The sequence below is a fragment of the Papio anubis genome, chromosome 5 (genome assembly GCF_008728515.1).
Source record: "Papio anubis isolate 15944 chromosome 5, Panubis1.0, whole genome shotgun sequence".
NCBI classification, from domain to species: Eukaryota; Metazoa; Chordata; class Mammalia; order Primates; family Cercopithecidae; genus Papio; species Papio anubis.
This window is the reverse complement of record NC_044980.1, coordinates 67879342-67895437: the sequence shown is the minus strand read 5'-3', so window position 1 is coordinate 67895437 and position 16096 is coordinate 67879342.

Sequence of the window (16096 nt, the reverse complement as noted above, 5' to 3'; positions counted from 1 at the left end):
CAAATAAGAACAAAAGAAAACAAAACCTACAAGCAAATAATACCATTGGGAAAATAACAGAAGTTTTTGCATCCATAAACCAAGGATATGGTGCCTCACACCTGTAATCCCAGCACTTTAGGAGGCCAAGGCAGCCAGATCACCTGAAGCCAGGAGTTCGAGAGCAGTCTGGCCATCTTAGTGAAACCCTGTCCCTACTAAAAATACAAAAATTAGCTGGGCATAGTGGCAGGTGCTTGTAGTCCAGCTACTCGGGAGGCTGAGGCAGGAGAATCACTTGAACCCGGGAGACAGAGGTTGCAGTGAGCCGAGATCACACCACTGCACTCCAGCCTTGGTGACAGAGACTCAGTCTAAAATAAATAAATAAATAAATAAATAAATAAATAAATAAATAAAGCCAAGAAAGAACACTTGGAAATTTAAAATTAGGGAAGCTGAAATTGAACATTTTAGTCGAAGAGCTGGGAAGCCATTTATCTTCCAGTAAATGAGGGAAAAAATAGAGAAAAAGAAACAGAACAGGGTTGGGCGCAGTGGCTCATGCCTGTAATCCCAGCACTTTGGGAGGCTGAGATGGGCAGATTGCTTGAGTTCAGGAGTTCGAGACCAGCCTGGCCAGCATGGTGAAACCCTGTCTCTACTAAAAATACAAAAATTAGCCAGGCGTGGTTGCGCACATATGTAATCCCAGCACTCGGTAAGCTGAGGCAGGAGAATCACTTGAACCTGGGAGGCGGAGGTTGTAGTAAGCCAAGATCATGCCACTGCACTCTGGCCTGGGCAACAGAGCGAGACTCCGTATCCAAAGAATGAAAAATAAAAAACAGAACAAAAAGGAGATGGATGTAGAGGATCAATCCAGAAGATCAAGAATTATAGAAAGAGAAAAGAAAAAAGGGAAAGACAGAAATATTTTCAAGGCAAAATGCAAGAAAATTTCCCAGAAGGATGCAGAGTCTTCCCATTGAAAGGCCCTTCTAAGTGTCTAACATCGTGAATATTTCAGGACATCAGGGATAAAAAGGCAATTGTAAAACTCTGCAGAGTAACCAATCGTATTATCGTTATTTTTTCGCAAAGAACAGGCCTTTTTATAGTGACATATCATGATGGATCTTATTCAAAACAACAGGATGGGGCAGGGCTTGTCTGCAGGAGTTTAAGTGATACAAGACTGACCATGTATTCATGTTTGAACCTGTGTGATCAGAACATGGCAATTCATTAAACTATTCTATATCTGTATATGTTTGAAATTTGCCATAATAAAAAGTAAAACAAAAGGAAACAAAAACGTAAGTGCTGTTAGTATTTTAGTCTACATACATAACACTGGAGAACGTTTTGGAATTATGCCTGGAGGACAGAATTTAGAGTCCTGGCTCTGTCCCTTCCTAACCACAACTTTAGACAAGGTGCATCACTTCTCTGGATGTCAGGTACCTTCTTTGTATTACAGGGATATTAAAGTAGGGGACACTGAAGGTCCCTCCCAGCTCCACTGGTCCATAATACAGTCAATTTGAATACTGTCAACTGAGACTACCATTATTTTCTAAGAAAGTGCTCTCACCTCTAAAATAACAAAATAACGCAAAGCAGAGTGCCATAAGACTTCTCAACACCACTGGATAGTGGAAGATAGTGGAGTAATGACCTTAAAATTACCCAGCAAAACCATGAATCAAGTATGTGGGTTAACCAAACCAAGGAAAAGAATTCACTGGATCCAGAAAACGGAGCCCCAACAGAAGAAAAACAGTTTGGTAGAGAAGATCTCAGGGTGACAGCTTGTGCACTAGGGCTTTGTAGCACCCCGTCCAGGCTGCAGCAATGGGAGAGGCACAGTGGGAGGGAGGGCTCCAAGAAAATATGAAAACAATCAATTACCTAATATACTTCAGCATGGTGGGGGGAAAAAACCCTCAAAATTTGACAGAGCAGATGGACAACTTCAAGAAACATTAAAGATAGGTACACGGAATACACAATGTCTTAAATTATTAATTCCAGAAAAAATAAAAATTTGTACAAGATAAAATATACAACGAATAGGATCATCACCAAACCATAGTTACATTGACATTACATATTTATGTATTACACGGACTACTGATTTATCCAGGTTTTTTTTTTTTTTTTTTTTTTTTGAGACAGAGTCTTGCGCTGTCGCCCAGGCTGGAGTGCAGTGGGGGGATCTCGGCTCCCTGCAAACTCCGCCTCCCGGGTTCACGCCATTCTCCTGCCTCAGCCTCCCGAGTAGCTGGGACTACAGGCGCCCACCACCTCGCCCGGCTAGTTTTTTTGTATTTTTGTAGTAGAGACGGGGTTTCACCGTTAGCCAGGATGGTCTCGATCTCCTGACCTCATGATCCGCCCGTCTCGGCCTCCCAAAGTGCTGGGATTACAGGCTTGAGCCACCGCGCCTGGCCTATCCAGGATTTTTTTAAACTGTGGGAAAAGAGGAGGAGAAGTAGAGGGTATTATTATAATAGACAAAGTGATCCATCCACCTAATAGAAAATTAGTAGTTTCAAGTTGATAAGTCAAGAAATAATATAAGTATACTACTTAGAAATATGAAAGTAAATGTCAGGGTTTTGGGTTTTTTTTTTTTTTTTTTTTTTTTTTTAAAGCCAAGTTAGTTCAAAATAGTTGCCTCCAGGAATAGAGGACAGATATTTTCATTAAGGCCTCTCAGCACTATTTTGAGCACCTAGCATATGCCAGGCATATAACTCCCTCTCCCCAAGACCCCACTCATCAGAGCCAGCCCTCTCCCAGGAGACATATGGTGATCCTTTTGATCGCCTCCCCCAGGACCCTGCCCCATCCATTAGTGCTTCTTTCAGTTTCATCGTCAATCTCTCCCTCTCTACTGGCTTCTTTCCTTTTGCTTATAACTGTGTCCAAGAACTTCCAGCTTGGCAACTGACTAGCCAAATTTGGCTTCATTCCCTGGATTCTGATCTCATTTCTTGGCACAGAGTATTGTTGGAATGCTATCTACTGCTAATGAGCCCTCTTTGGGCACAGCTCCAGGACCTCCCACATATGGGTACTTGTTGGGTACTCTGTATACCACAGCTTAGGGCATATAAAGGCAGCCCTACCTGCAGCAATGGGCATTAGGAGTCAGAAGTACAATAACTGTGAAAATAACTTGAAACGATAGAGAAAGAAGAAGGAAGAGTCAAGCGTAACACCAAAGGATGGCAGGGCCATTATTGACATTGGAATCTCAGGAGCAGAGGCATTTGGTGAGGGAAGTAAGATGATAAATTTAGCTTTAAACCAATTGCATGTGAAGCTTATAGAAATGGTAGTAATCAGGACAAAGCGGGCAAATCAATCACAAACCAAGAAGAGTGAAATACAATAGGAAAGGGGTTAATGGATACTAGATTCATATTCTGGCTCTGCCAGTTACTAACTGAATGACTATTGGCAAGTTCCTTAACTTCTCTGTGCCTCAGTTTCCTCATCTACATAATGGGGATTGTATACTGAATAGAAAGCAGGCATGATAAATTTGAGGTATCACCAGGGAAAAGCCACTTCGATCAGAAAGAACAATCTGACTACAGTGTGAAGAGTACATTAGAGATATCAAAAGTGCAGTTCAGTATCCTGGTTGCAATAGGGCAGAAGACCAAGGATGATGGGCTTAAGGGGTACTTGAGGGAGGGACAACTAGAGAATAGAGAAAAACGGATGATTTAGAGGGTGTATGGGCAATAGAGCTAGTAGGATAATGTGATTTATGGGATTGGGATTTGTGTAACAGAAGTGTATTTGTGCTCCACTTTTGTGCTTTCGGATCTCTTTACCAATTTCATGTCATGTTTTCACTTCTGACAGCCAATATCTGCAAGGAGATCCAGAAATGCCTGGGGTTTACACCTCCCTGGCAAGGGCCCTCAAATGACTCCTGGTTCAGAAGTTTAAAGTCTCCAGCTTCCTTGCCCCAGTCCAGACTGCTCTGAGGTCTGACTGTCTCCAGAATTCCTCTGTGGGATTGAGCCTACCTTACCCTCTATGGGACTTTGTTTGCTATTGAACACTTGCTTGGCTTCCTTCCTTCCTTGTATCTTTTCCCTGATTCCTTATTGTTTTTTTTCCTCGAAACACTTCCTAATAAATTGCTTTCACATGAGTCTTCATCTTAGGGTCTGCTTTTGGGGAGTCCATCCTGAGTGTAGTCGTCAATAATGCTGCTTATTAATTTTTCTATTGGGCATCTGGTAGTGTTATACTTCCTGACCTCCTGTGGTTGGGTGGTTGAGCCAGCTATTAACAGCTCTAGCAGAGATAGTATGTGTCACTTCTAGGCTAAGCATCTAATTGCCAAGATGAAACCCTTTGGGACTTTTTTCTGACTCTTGTGGTGACCCAAAATGTTGTAGATTGTGACTGCTCTGTCATCCTGGATCCTAGAGTTGGTTTGAGAGTGGAGCAGAGCACCTGCTCTAACTCAGTAGCTAGGATGAGAAATAAACTTCTGTTGTGTTAAGCCATTGAGAGTAGTGGCTGTTTGTTACTGCAGCATAACCTGGAAAATCCTGACAGACACAGAGGGTGAGAAAAAGAGAAGGATTAAGGCTGACTAAGAATTCTTGGCTGGGTGTCATGGCTCACAGCTGTAATCCCAGCATTTTGGGAGGCTGATGTGGTGGATTACCTGAGGTCAGGAGTTTGAGACCAGCCTGGCCAACATGGTGAAACCCCATCTCTACTAAAATTACAAAAATTAGCCAGGCATGGTGGCAGGTGCCTGTAATCCCACCTACTCAGGAGGCTGAGGCAGGAGAATCACTTGAATCTGGGAGGCGGAGGTTGCCGTGAGCTGAGATCGCACCATTGCACTCACTCCAGACTGAGGGACAAGAGCGAGACTTTGTCTCAAAAAAAAAAAAAAAAAAAAAAAAAATCTGACTTGGACTATCAGATGTATGGTATTAACATTCTTTGGGGTTGGGAAAAACAGAGGAAGAAGAGAGATGGGTTTTGTTTGTTCATTTGTTTTTAGGTGGGGAATTAGGTGCAGTTTTAGACATTTTGAGTTTGAGATTCTTGTAGACATCCTAATTGAGATGTTGAGAGGACAGTAAGTGATTCCGAATCTTTGAAGAGTGATCAGGTCTGGTGATCACTCAGATCACCCAGACAGACATCTGGGACATAATGTAAGACAGAAAAATAGGGATAGAAAATCAGGACCAAGGGGAAAGTAGAACCCATATGTGCTAATGACAAACGTTAACACAGAAGCTCTGATTGAAATTGAAATTGGGAGATGAGCTTCCTGGCCAGGGAAACAGGGTAAGTGTATTCTATTATATGGGTCTCACTATTGGAAGGAAATAAATATATCAGGTACTTTAAAAAACTTTTCAGGGGCCAGGCACAGTGGCTCACGCCTGTAATCCCAGCACTTTGGGAGGCCAAGGCGGGTGGATCACCTGAGGTCAGGAATTCGAGACCAGCCTGGCCAACATGGTGAAACCCTGTCTCTACTAAAAATACAAAAATTAACTGGGCGTGGTGGCATGCACCTGTAATCCCAGCTACTTGGGAGGCTGAGGCAGGAGAATAGCTTGAACCCGGGAGGCGGAGGTTGCAGTGAGCCGGGTTTGTGCCACTGCACTCCAGCCTGGATGACAGAGCGAGACTCCATCTCAAAAAAAAAAAAAATTGTAATCCTCAGTATTTGAGGTGGGGCCTGGTGGAAGAGGTGATCCCCAGCGTTGGAGGTAGGGCCTAGTGGGAGGTGATGGGAGGATCGTGGCGGGGGAAATTTTGCATGAATGGCTTAGCACCATTCCCTTGCTACTGTCCTTGCAACAGTGAGTGAGTTCTTATGAGATGCGGTTGTTTAAAAGTGTGTAGCACCTCCCCCTTTACTCTCTTGCTTCTGCTTCTGCCATGTAAGATGCCTGCTCTTGTTGTGCTCTCTGCCAGGAGTAAAAGCTCCCTGAGGCCTCTCCAGAAGTGGATGTTGCGTGCTTCTTGCACAGCCTGCCGAACCATGAGCCAATTAATCCTCTTTTCTTTATAAATTCCCCAGTCTCAGATTTTCTTTATAGCAATGCGAGAATGGACTAATACAGTAATCTTCCTGGAATATAAATTATTTGGGCTAGATTTCTGATATAAATTGAATGACAGAAAATTCCATATATATTCTCTGAGGAGGGTTTGGCGTGCAAGCATTTTTCTTCGTAAATCCCAAGAAGGTGGCAAAGTAGACAACTAATCATGAAAACTAACATTCTTAACATTTATGGCTGAGCAGAAACCACTGGAGCACTGGAGACAAATCCCAGGGGTATCTAGGCAAAGCAAGACTTCTCTTCAGGAAGGAGCTTTGGAACTTCCACAGCATTTATTTCAGGTATCAAAGTTGTCCTGTGAAGTTTCATGGCTTATGGCCCATCTTGATCTCTCTGTGTTTGGACAGGGTTGCTCTGTATCTGCCAACAATTCCACTGAATAGTGACTGCTACCACTTTTGTAGCCATGAAACTTTCCCAACAAGTATTATAATGTCTTCAATAGAGCAGAAGGAAATAATCCACCACTGAGGGTTCTGGAAGTGATTTTCATCACTAAGAGTGACACTGCAAGTTGACTACGATACATAGCTAATGTGATGTGTAAGGTTTTCTTTCACAGAACAGCAAATCAACTCAGCTCACTGAACAGACATGGTCTTTGTTAAAGTATTTATGTATTTGTTGAAGTCTAGTGAGATTTACAGGAGTAAAAGAAGAATAATTCTGGTATGTATGTAAAATATCAGCATTTGAAAAGATGGGGGCATTTGCAATGCTGGGTTTAAAAAATGGGGGAAAAAATCACACAAACAAAAAGGTGGGGCATGGTGGCCCAGCTACTCAGGAGGTCAAGGCAGGCGGTATCACGTGAGCCCAGGGATTCAAGCCCAGCCTGGGGAACATAGCAAGGCCCTGTCTCTATAAAAAGATTTTTTAAAATTAGCCAAGTGTGGTGGTGTGTGCCTGTAGTCCTACCTAAGTAGAAGGCTAAGGCAGGGAGGTCACTTGAGCCAAAGAGTTTGAGGCTGCTATGAGCTATAACCGTACCACTGCACTCCAATCTGGGTGACAGAGCAAGACCCTGTCTCTGAGAGAAAAAGCACATACAGAAATAGAAATTTAGAATTTGAATACCATACAAGAACCACCAGTATGTGTTCAACAAGACATCATGATTTTAAAAACCCTTGTTTTAGGGTGTTAAACTCAGTGAACAAAAGCATGGCTTTAGTATTCATGATGATATCTAGAAAAGCAATCATCCTTTAAAACACAGAGGAAATGATTTAGGTATTCTCCATCTTCTCCCAATTATAATAGGTTCTAGAATGTTTGATGGGAAAGTTTTTAATTAGTGAAAACACTTCAAGAATGGGCAAAGCATTGACCGGGCAGTGGCTCACGCCTGTAATTCCAGCACTGTAGGAGGTTGAGGCGAGCGGATCACCTGAGGTCAGGAGTTTGAGACCAGCCTGGCCAACATGGTGAAACCCCGTCTCTACTAAAACTACAAAAATTAGCCAGGCATGGTGGCAGGTGCCTGTAATCCCACCTACTCAGGAGGCTGAGGTAGGAGAATTGCTTGAACCCGGGAGGCAGAGGTTGCAGTGAGCAGAGATCGTGCCATTGCACTCCAGCCTGGGGAAAAAGAGCGAGACTTCATCTCAAAAAAAAAAAAAAAAAAAGAGAGAATGGTCAAAGCGTAGAGTAAATAGAAAAAGCCAGTGTTAGATATAAAAAGCATAAGCTATAGAGGAAAATATTTATAAATGTAGGCATTACAATTTTAATTTCTCTATTTATTAAAAGATACTTTAAAAATAATTAAAACTGTTCATCCAAAGATGCTGATAATAATACAAACAAATATTTATATTGTGTTTTCTAATATGCTAGGTACTGTTATAGGATATTACATATATTAACTTGTTAAATAATGTATATAATTTACATACACACTCATTTACAGATGAGAAAATTGAGGAACAAGAGGTTTTCTTTCTTTTCTTTTTTTTTTTTTTTTTTGAGACAGAGTCTTGCTCTGTTGCCCAGGCTGGAGTGCAGTGGTGCGATCTCGGCTCACTGCCAGTTCCACCTCCCACATTCACGCCATTCTCCTGCCTCAGCCTCCTGAGTAGCTGGGACTACAGGGGCCAGCCACCATGCCCGGCTAATATTTTTGTATTTTTAGTAGAGATGGGGTTTCACCGTGTTAGCCAGGATGGTCTCGATCTGACCTTGTGATCCGCCTGCCTCAGCCTCCCAAAGTGCTGGGATTATAGGCATGAGCCACCCCACCAGGCCCAGAGAGGTTTTTAAAAAATGAATAAACAAGCTATGAACCAGGAGAATAAATCCAACACACACACACACACACACACACACACACTCTCTCTCTCTCTCTCTCTCACAATACATACATAGACATATGGAATTACCATAAAACAATAAATAGAATAAAAATAACTCAATACAAAAGTGGGCAAAGGATATGAAAAAAGAGGAAATTCAAGTGGCCATAGCCATATAGAAAGATGTGCAATCTCAGTATTAACCAAAGAAATGCAAAGTAGAACAGTAATGAGATAGCATTTCCATTGCATCCAATTATCAAACATTTAAGTCTGACAATACCAAGTATTGGTAAGAATATAGAACAACACTATTACACTGTTGAGCCCAGGAGGTTAAGGCTGCAGTGAGCCATGATCACCCCACTGTACTTCAGCCTGGGAGACAGAGCAAGACCCTGTCTTGATTTTAAAGAAGAGAAAAAAAGAAAATATGAGGCTGGGCACAGTGGCTCACACCTCAAATCCCAGCACTTTAGGAGGCCGAGGCAGACGGATCACCTGAGGTCAGGAGTTTGAGACCAACCTGGCCAACATGGGGAAACTCCATCTCTATTAAAAATATAAAACTTAGCTGGGTGTGGTGACACTCCTGTAATCCCAGCTACTTGGGAGGCTGAGATAGTACAGTCACTTGAACTGGGGAGGTAGAAGTTGCAGTGAGCCGAGATCGTGCCATTGCACTCCAGCCTGGGCAACAAGAGTAAAACTCCATCTCAAGAAAGAAAATATGAGCTCATGAGCACAAGGAGACATGAATGAAATGCTCATTGAGCATTGTTTATTATGGCTAACTATTGAAAACCATCTTAATTTCTACCAGTAGAAGATAAATTATAATTGATTTAATATGCTAGGCTAATATATAGCAGTGGAAATTAATGACGTATACCTATCTACCCCCATCCCTAACTCTGTGTTTCCTGGGTTTACTTTTCTTCACATGATCTTGCTGTAATCAAGGCAAATACAATTAATTAATGGTTTTCTGTTTATTACATTGGAGTTATTTCCATATTCTGTCCTTGAGAGTATACAACACCACTTTCTCCCTTTTTCTTTTTGAAATTAGAGGATTTCTAAATTCTTTACCTATTTATACACAATTGCTTGGTTTTCTCCTCCAGAGGGCTAATCACATTTATGATATATGTGTTATTTTATGGCAATCTTATTTCTAAATCACTGGGTGGGGAATATCTCACTGTGGTCTCCATGTGGAAAAAAACAATGTTGCATGAGCTGAGTTTTGAAAGATGATTAGAGTTTGCCTAGCAGACTATGCTAGCTAAGGGCATTCAAGCTTGAGGGACGAAAATGAGTACAATCACAGAGATGTGAAACAGCTGGGCTTGTTCAAGGACCTAAGGGCAGTTTATAAAGTTCTCAATGTGACTACAGCAGCATCAAAGCCAAGTCCAAACATGGGGAAGTCAGTCTGGGAGGAGGTAACTCTGTCTCTGGGTAGTGGGGGAGGGAGCCCATAAAGCAGGCATTGCCCTTTGGCTCCCTCTCTGCATGGTCACAGTCTTGCTTTCACGCTGCTTCCCCTAAGGTCTTTTGGTTATCCCTGTAACAGTAGTCATGTTGACATATTAATCTTGAAAACAACTGCTGAAAGGACTCCACTTTGGAAGAAAGTGCTCAGGAGGAGCATTCTTTCTTTCGTTCCCCCACTGTAGATTCCTCTGAAAAGTGGCCAGAGTGACTTCAGAGAAGGCTGGAGACAGAGGCAAACAGAGCCCTGACCACATAGGTTTGGCGCAACAGGAAAAGAGCTTGCACTTAACCTGGTAAGTGATGGGAAGTCTGCAAAAGGTTTCAGGCAAGGGAGCACTGCAGTTTTTGAATAAAAACAACACACATTAGAGAGTAAACGTAGCTGGGTACATCTCTTGCCTGTAATTTCAGCACTTGGGGAGGCTGAGTTGGAAGGAGATGATCACTTGAGCTCGGGAGTTTGAGACCAGGCTGAGCAACAATGGTGCCACTAAACCCCATCTCTGGCTGACAGAGTAAGAAAGTCTTAAAAAGAAGAAGAAGAAAGAGTAAACATACCCCACACCCCCCCAACACACAAACATATATGTGAATGTATAAATAAATAGACACAGTATATTACAGACATTAGATAGGTCGTCCATAAATATATCAAATATATACGTAATTATATACCTAAACAATTGCTTAGTTTATTCCTATGTGATGTGTATATACATATACATACGTATATGTATATAACCCATACATATATGTGTAAACCAAAAAGTGACTGAGGCAAATAATCGATTTAAAGGTTTATTTTGTCAAGGTTGAGGACACACCCAGGAAGAGGAAACACAAGTCACAGTAGGATCTGTGTCCTGTGCTTTGTCTCACAAAACAAAAAATAAAAATAACCCAATAGAAAAATGGGCAAAGGAAGGCTGGGCACGGCGGCTCATGCCTGTAATCCCAGCACTTTGGGAGGCCGAGACGGGCGGATCATGAGGTCAGGAGATCGAGACCATCCTGGCTAACACGGTGAAACCCTGTCTCTACTAAAAATACAAAAAATTAGCCAGGCGTGGTGGCCGGCGCCTGTAATCCCAGCTACTCGGGAAGCTGAGGCAGGAGAATGGCGTGAACCCAGGAGGCGGAGCTTGCAGTGAGGCGAGATCGCGCCACTGCACTCCAGCCTGGGCGACAGAGGGAGACTCCGTCTCAAAAAAAAAAAAAAAAGAAAAGAAAAGCAAAATGGGCAAATGATATGAAAAGAAGAGGAAACCCTCAAAAGAGGGTTTGGAGGACTTCAACATTTAAAGGGGAAATAGCGAGCAGGAAGGGAACGAGGAAAGGGGGAAAAGCGGCAAAGGGTAGGTAATGAGGCAAGCAGTCATATTCTTGTGAGGCATATTCTTTTTTTAGCACCCAGTGAATCTACATTTTACATGTGAAAGAAAAGGAGTCAGGGAAAAGGCAATTATGCATTTGACTTGTACTCAGATCTACAGTTTACATAAGACAAAGTAAGCATGTGAAATTACAGCTATCTGGGAACTAAAGGAAAGCAGTTTTTGTGTGACTCAGGTCCCAAGCTTAACTTTCCCTTTGGCATGGTGAGCTGGGGGTCCCAAGATTTTATTTTATGTATACATATATGTAACATGTATTATATACATATGTATATAATTTACATACACACTGTATAGAGAGAGGAACAGAGAGAGACAGAGACAGCGAGGTGGATAGATTGGATGGATACCTCTCCAAGTATCAACAGTGGCTCCTACTGTTCCCCGGACTGGGACTCTGCCCCTTCCCAAATTTCCACCTTCTGAAATGCTGCTCATTCTTCAAAGCTGCGTTCAAATCCTGGTTTCTCCATGAAGCCTCCCCATTCCCACCCTCCTCGCCAGTGTTAATCTCCTCAGTGTTCCCATACACTTTGTTTCTTCCACTTTGTCATTTCTTTCTGCCCTGTTTTATCTCTACTTCTTTGTACCTCTTAACTAGACTGAAACAACTTTGAGGGTAAGAGCCATTTCCCAGCCATTTAAAAAAAAATCCCACAGCTCTAGCACAAGGCTTTGCATGTCATTGATTCTCAATAAATCATCACTGAATGAAAGTCATTCAAAAAAACTTTAAGATAGAAACCTTTTTTAAGCTTTAATTTCCTTTTACCCTCTGTTGATGTCACCTAACAGAAATCTACAACTTTTTCCTAATTTCATTATACTTAAAATTTTAAAACCTCAGAATAACTGCATGCCAAAAAAAAAAAAATCTTATTTTCCCAAACAGTGTTGTGTGATGTCTTACATATTGGCATCTACATTGTGGAATTTCAACCTTGTCTGCCCATAGTAATCACCTGGACAATTTTTTTAAAATACCGTTCCCAGAGCCACCACTTCCACAAAATCTCAATTAAGATTTTGGATCACTCCAGGTGTGGTGGCTCACGCCTGTAATCCCAGCTCTTTGGGGAGCCAAGGCATCACCTAAGGTCATGAGTTCGAGACCAGCCTGGCCAACATGGTGAAATCCCATCTCTACTAAAAATACAAAATTAGGGCCAAGTACGAGAGCTCACACCTGTAATCCCAGCACTTTGAGAGGTTGAGGCAGGAAGATCACGAGGTCACGAGTTTGAGACCAGCCTGGCCAACATGGTGAAACCCCATCTCTACTAAAAATACAAAAATTAGCTGAGCGTGGTGGTGGGTGCCTGTAATCCCAGCTACTCAGGAGGCTGAGGCAGGAGAATTGCTTGAACCCAGAGGCAGAGGTTGCAGTGAGCTGAGATCTTGCCACTGCACTCCAGCCTTGGGGACAGAGCAAGACTCCGTCTTGGGGGAAAAAAAAAATTAGCCAGGCTTGGTGGCACACGCCAGTAACCCCAGCTACTCTGGAGGCTGAGGCAGGAGAATTGCTTCAACCTGAGAGGTGGAGGTTGCAGTGAGCCAAGATTGCACCATTGCACTTCAGCCTGGGCAACATGAGTGAAACTCTATCTCAAAAAAAATAAAAATAAAAATAAAAATAAAAAAATTTGGATCAATTATTCTGAGGTACATACAGCCTAGGCTTTTTTTCCAAAATGGAGTCTCACTCTTATCGCCCAGGCTGGAGTACAATGGCGCGATCTTGGCTCACTGCAACCTCTGCCTACCAGGTTCAAGCTATTCTCCTAACTTAGCCTCCTGGGTAGCTGAGATTATAGGCACCTGCCACCATGCTTAGCTAATTTTTTTTGAGATGGAGTCTCAATCTGTCGCCTAGGCTGGAGTGCAGTGGTGCGATCTCAGTTCACTACAACCTCTGCCCTGCCACACGGGGTTCAAGCAATTTTCCTGCTAAGCCTCCCAAGTAGCTGGGATTTTAGGCATCCACCACCATGCTCGGCTAATTTCTGTATTTTTAGTAGAGACAGGGTTTCGCCCTGTTGGCCAGGCTGTACTCGAACTCCTGACCTAAGGTGATCTCCCCGCCTCAGCCTCCCAAAGTGCTAGGATTACAGGCGTGAGCCACCACACCAGGCCAATCTTCTTTTATTTTTAGTAGAGATGGCTTTCACCATGTTGACCAGGCTGGTCTTGAACTCCCGACCTCAGGTGATATGCCTGCCTCAGCCTCCCAAAGTGCTAGGATTACAGGAGTGAGCCACCTCGTCCGGCCAAGATATTTATTTATTTATTTGAGATAGGGTATCCCTCTGTCACCCAGGCTGGAGTGCAGTGGTGCGATCAGAGCTCACTGCAGCCTCATAGTCTTGGGGTCATGCCATCTTCCTGCCTCAGCCTCCTGAGTGCTGGGACTACAGGCATGTGCCACCAAACCTGGCTAATTTTTTTTTTTTTTTTTTTTTCTGGTAGAGACAGGGGTCTCACTGTGTTGCCAAGGATGGTCTCAAACTCCTTGGCTCAAACAATCCTTCTGCCTTGGCCTCCCAAAGTGCTGGGGTTATAGGCATGCGGAATTGCACCCTGCCCTAGATCCTTACTTTAAAAGTTTCTCAGGTAATATTAGCATGCAGCAGGGTTGAAGTTTTACTGATCTAGTTCACTGACTTATGCTTCATGGGCAATTAATCCTTTACCACAGAGAGATCAAAGACTTTGCAGGAGTTCACTTGAGATCCAATCTCACTTGGCCATCTGGCTGACTCTCTGGGTCCTACTCATTTCCACCAAAATTCAAGCAATGTAAACATCTCCCCACACCCACATCAGGAACATTAATCTTACTTTACTTTTGCACCTTTTTTTTTTTAAAACAAATTACAAGCTTTGTCAGTTTGCTTTTACAGTTTACTACAAATGTCTTTTAATAGTTCTTCAACTTTATTGTTTAATTTAAAAAAATAGTGGGCCGGGCACGATGGCTCATGCCTGTAATCCCAGCACTTTGGGAGGCCGAGGCGGGTGGATCACAAGGTCAGGAGTTCAATACTAGCCTGGCCAAGATGGTGAAACTCCTTCTCTACTAAAAATACAAAAAAATTAGCCGGGCATGGTGGTGGGCACCTGTAATCCCAGCCACTCGGGAGGCTGAGGCAGAGAATTGCTTGAACCTGGGAGGCGGAGGTTGCAGTGAGCCGAGATTGCGCCACTGCGCTCCAGCCTGGGCGACAGAGCAAGACTCCTCTCAAAAAAAAAAAAAACCAAAAAAGTTAATCAATGGAAGGCACCAAATTAACAGAGTAAAAGAAAACAAGATAATCTTGATTGACACAGAAAAAAAAATTTGACAAAAACCAATATCCTTTAATAACAAAAACACCAAAAAATAAGATAGAAGGGAACTTTCTCAGCCTAATAAAGGGCATCTGTGAAAAACCCACATCCAACATCATACTTAATGATTAAAGACTGAAAGCTTTTCCCCTAAGATCAGGAACAAAACAAGGATGTTTTCTCTCATCATTTCTATTCAACATTGTACTGGATGTTCTAGCCAGGGCAATTAGGCAAGCAAAAGAAATAAAAGCAATCAAGATTGGAAAGGAGAAAGTAAATTTCTATTTGAGGTGTCATGATCTTGTACCTAGAAAACTCTAAAGAATCTGCAAACAAATTATGAGTGCTGATAAACAATTTAATCAATGTTTCCTCTCCATGCCATAGACATACTATGTTTTGTTGTCTCAGTTTCTCACCAGCGATAAAGAGTTTTGATAAAGATAGACCTGTATTGCTTATTTTAAAATTCTTTGGTCCCATTCCTGATTTCCTGGATTGGAATCTCATTACCAATAATGATATGCAATATATAAAAATGTTAACACAAAAGTTGGAAATGGATTAGAAAGAGGCAAGACTGGGTAGTGGAATTATGGGATGGGTGGTTTGTATTTTGTTGATTATATTTTTCTCATTTTCCATGCTTAACATACAGTCCTTTTACACTAAGAAAAATCTTAATAGGTTTTTGGTTAAGAAACTTATGACACATAACACATAATATGCAGTGAATACATTTTTGTTTTGATTTGTTTTTTGAGACAGGGTCTTACTCTGTCACCCAGGCTAGAGTGCAGTGGCACGATCACAGCCCACTGCAGCCTTGACTTCCCGGGCTCAAGCTAACCTCCCACCTCAGCCTCCTGAGCAGCTGGGACCACAGGCATGCACCACCATGCCCGGCTAATGTTTTTTAAATTTTTTTGTAGAGACAGGGTCTCCCTGTGTTGCCCAGGCAGTGAGAGAGAAGACTCAGGTCTCTGCATTTTTGATACTGAAGCTTGAGAACCAGGGCAAACTGGAGAGACCAAGGAAGCCTGCCCCACACTGAAGGCCTGGTTCCACTCCATCCCCACCCCAGCACTAATCCATTCCACTGTAGCATTTTCAGATCAAGGCCAGGATGAAAAATTGAGAGACATTGTGTATTGTTTCAGCCTTGATATAGGGGAAGCAAAAGAGTCCCTTCTCTAAGCCTTGGCAGAACATGCCTTTCCCAGTGGGTTGTGTCTTTGTTTGAGCTGAAAGTTCATCTTTGTTCCTGTCTCTCATTTTGGCTCCTTTCCAATATAAAAGAATCCAAATGCTTTGTTTGATCTTTTTTTAAGTCATCCTTGTCAATTTGGAGTATTCAATTTCACAGGTTTTGTTTTTTTGTTTGATTTTTGTTTTCTGAAGTTGGAGTAAAGTGGTCTTTGCTTTATATATATTTTTTCTCCAACATCGATTGCTTCCATTG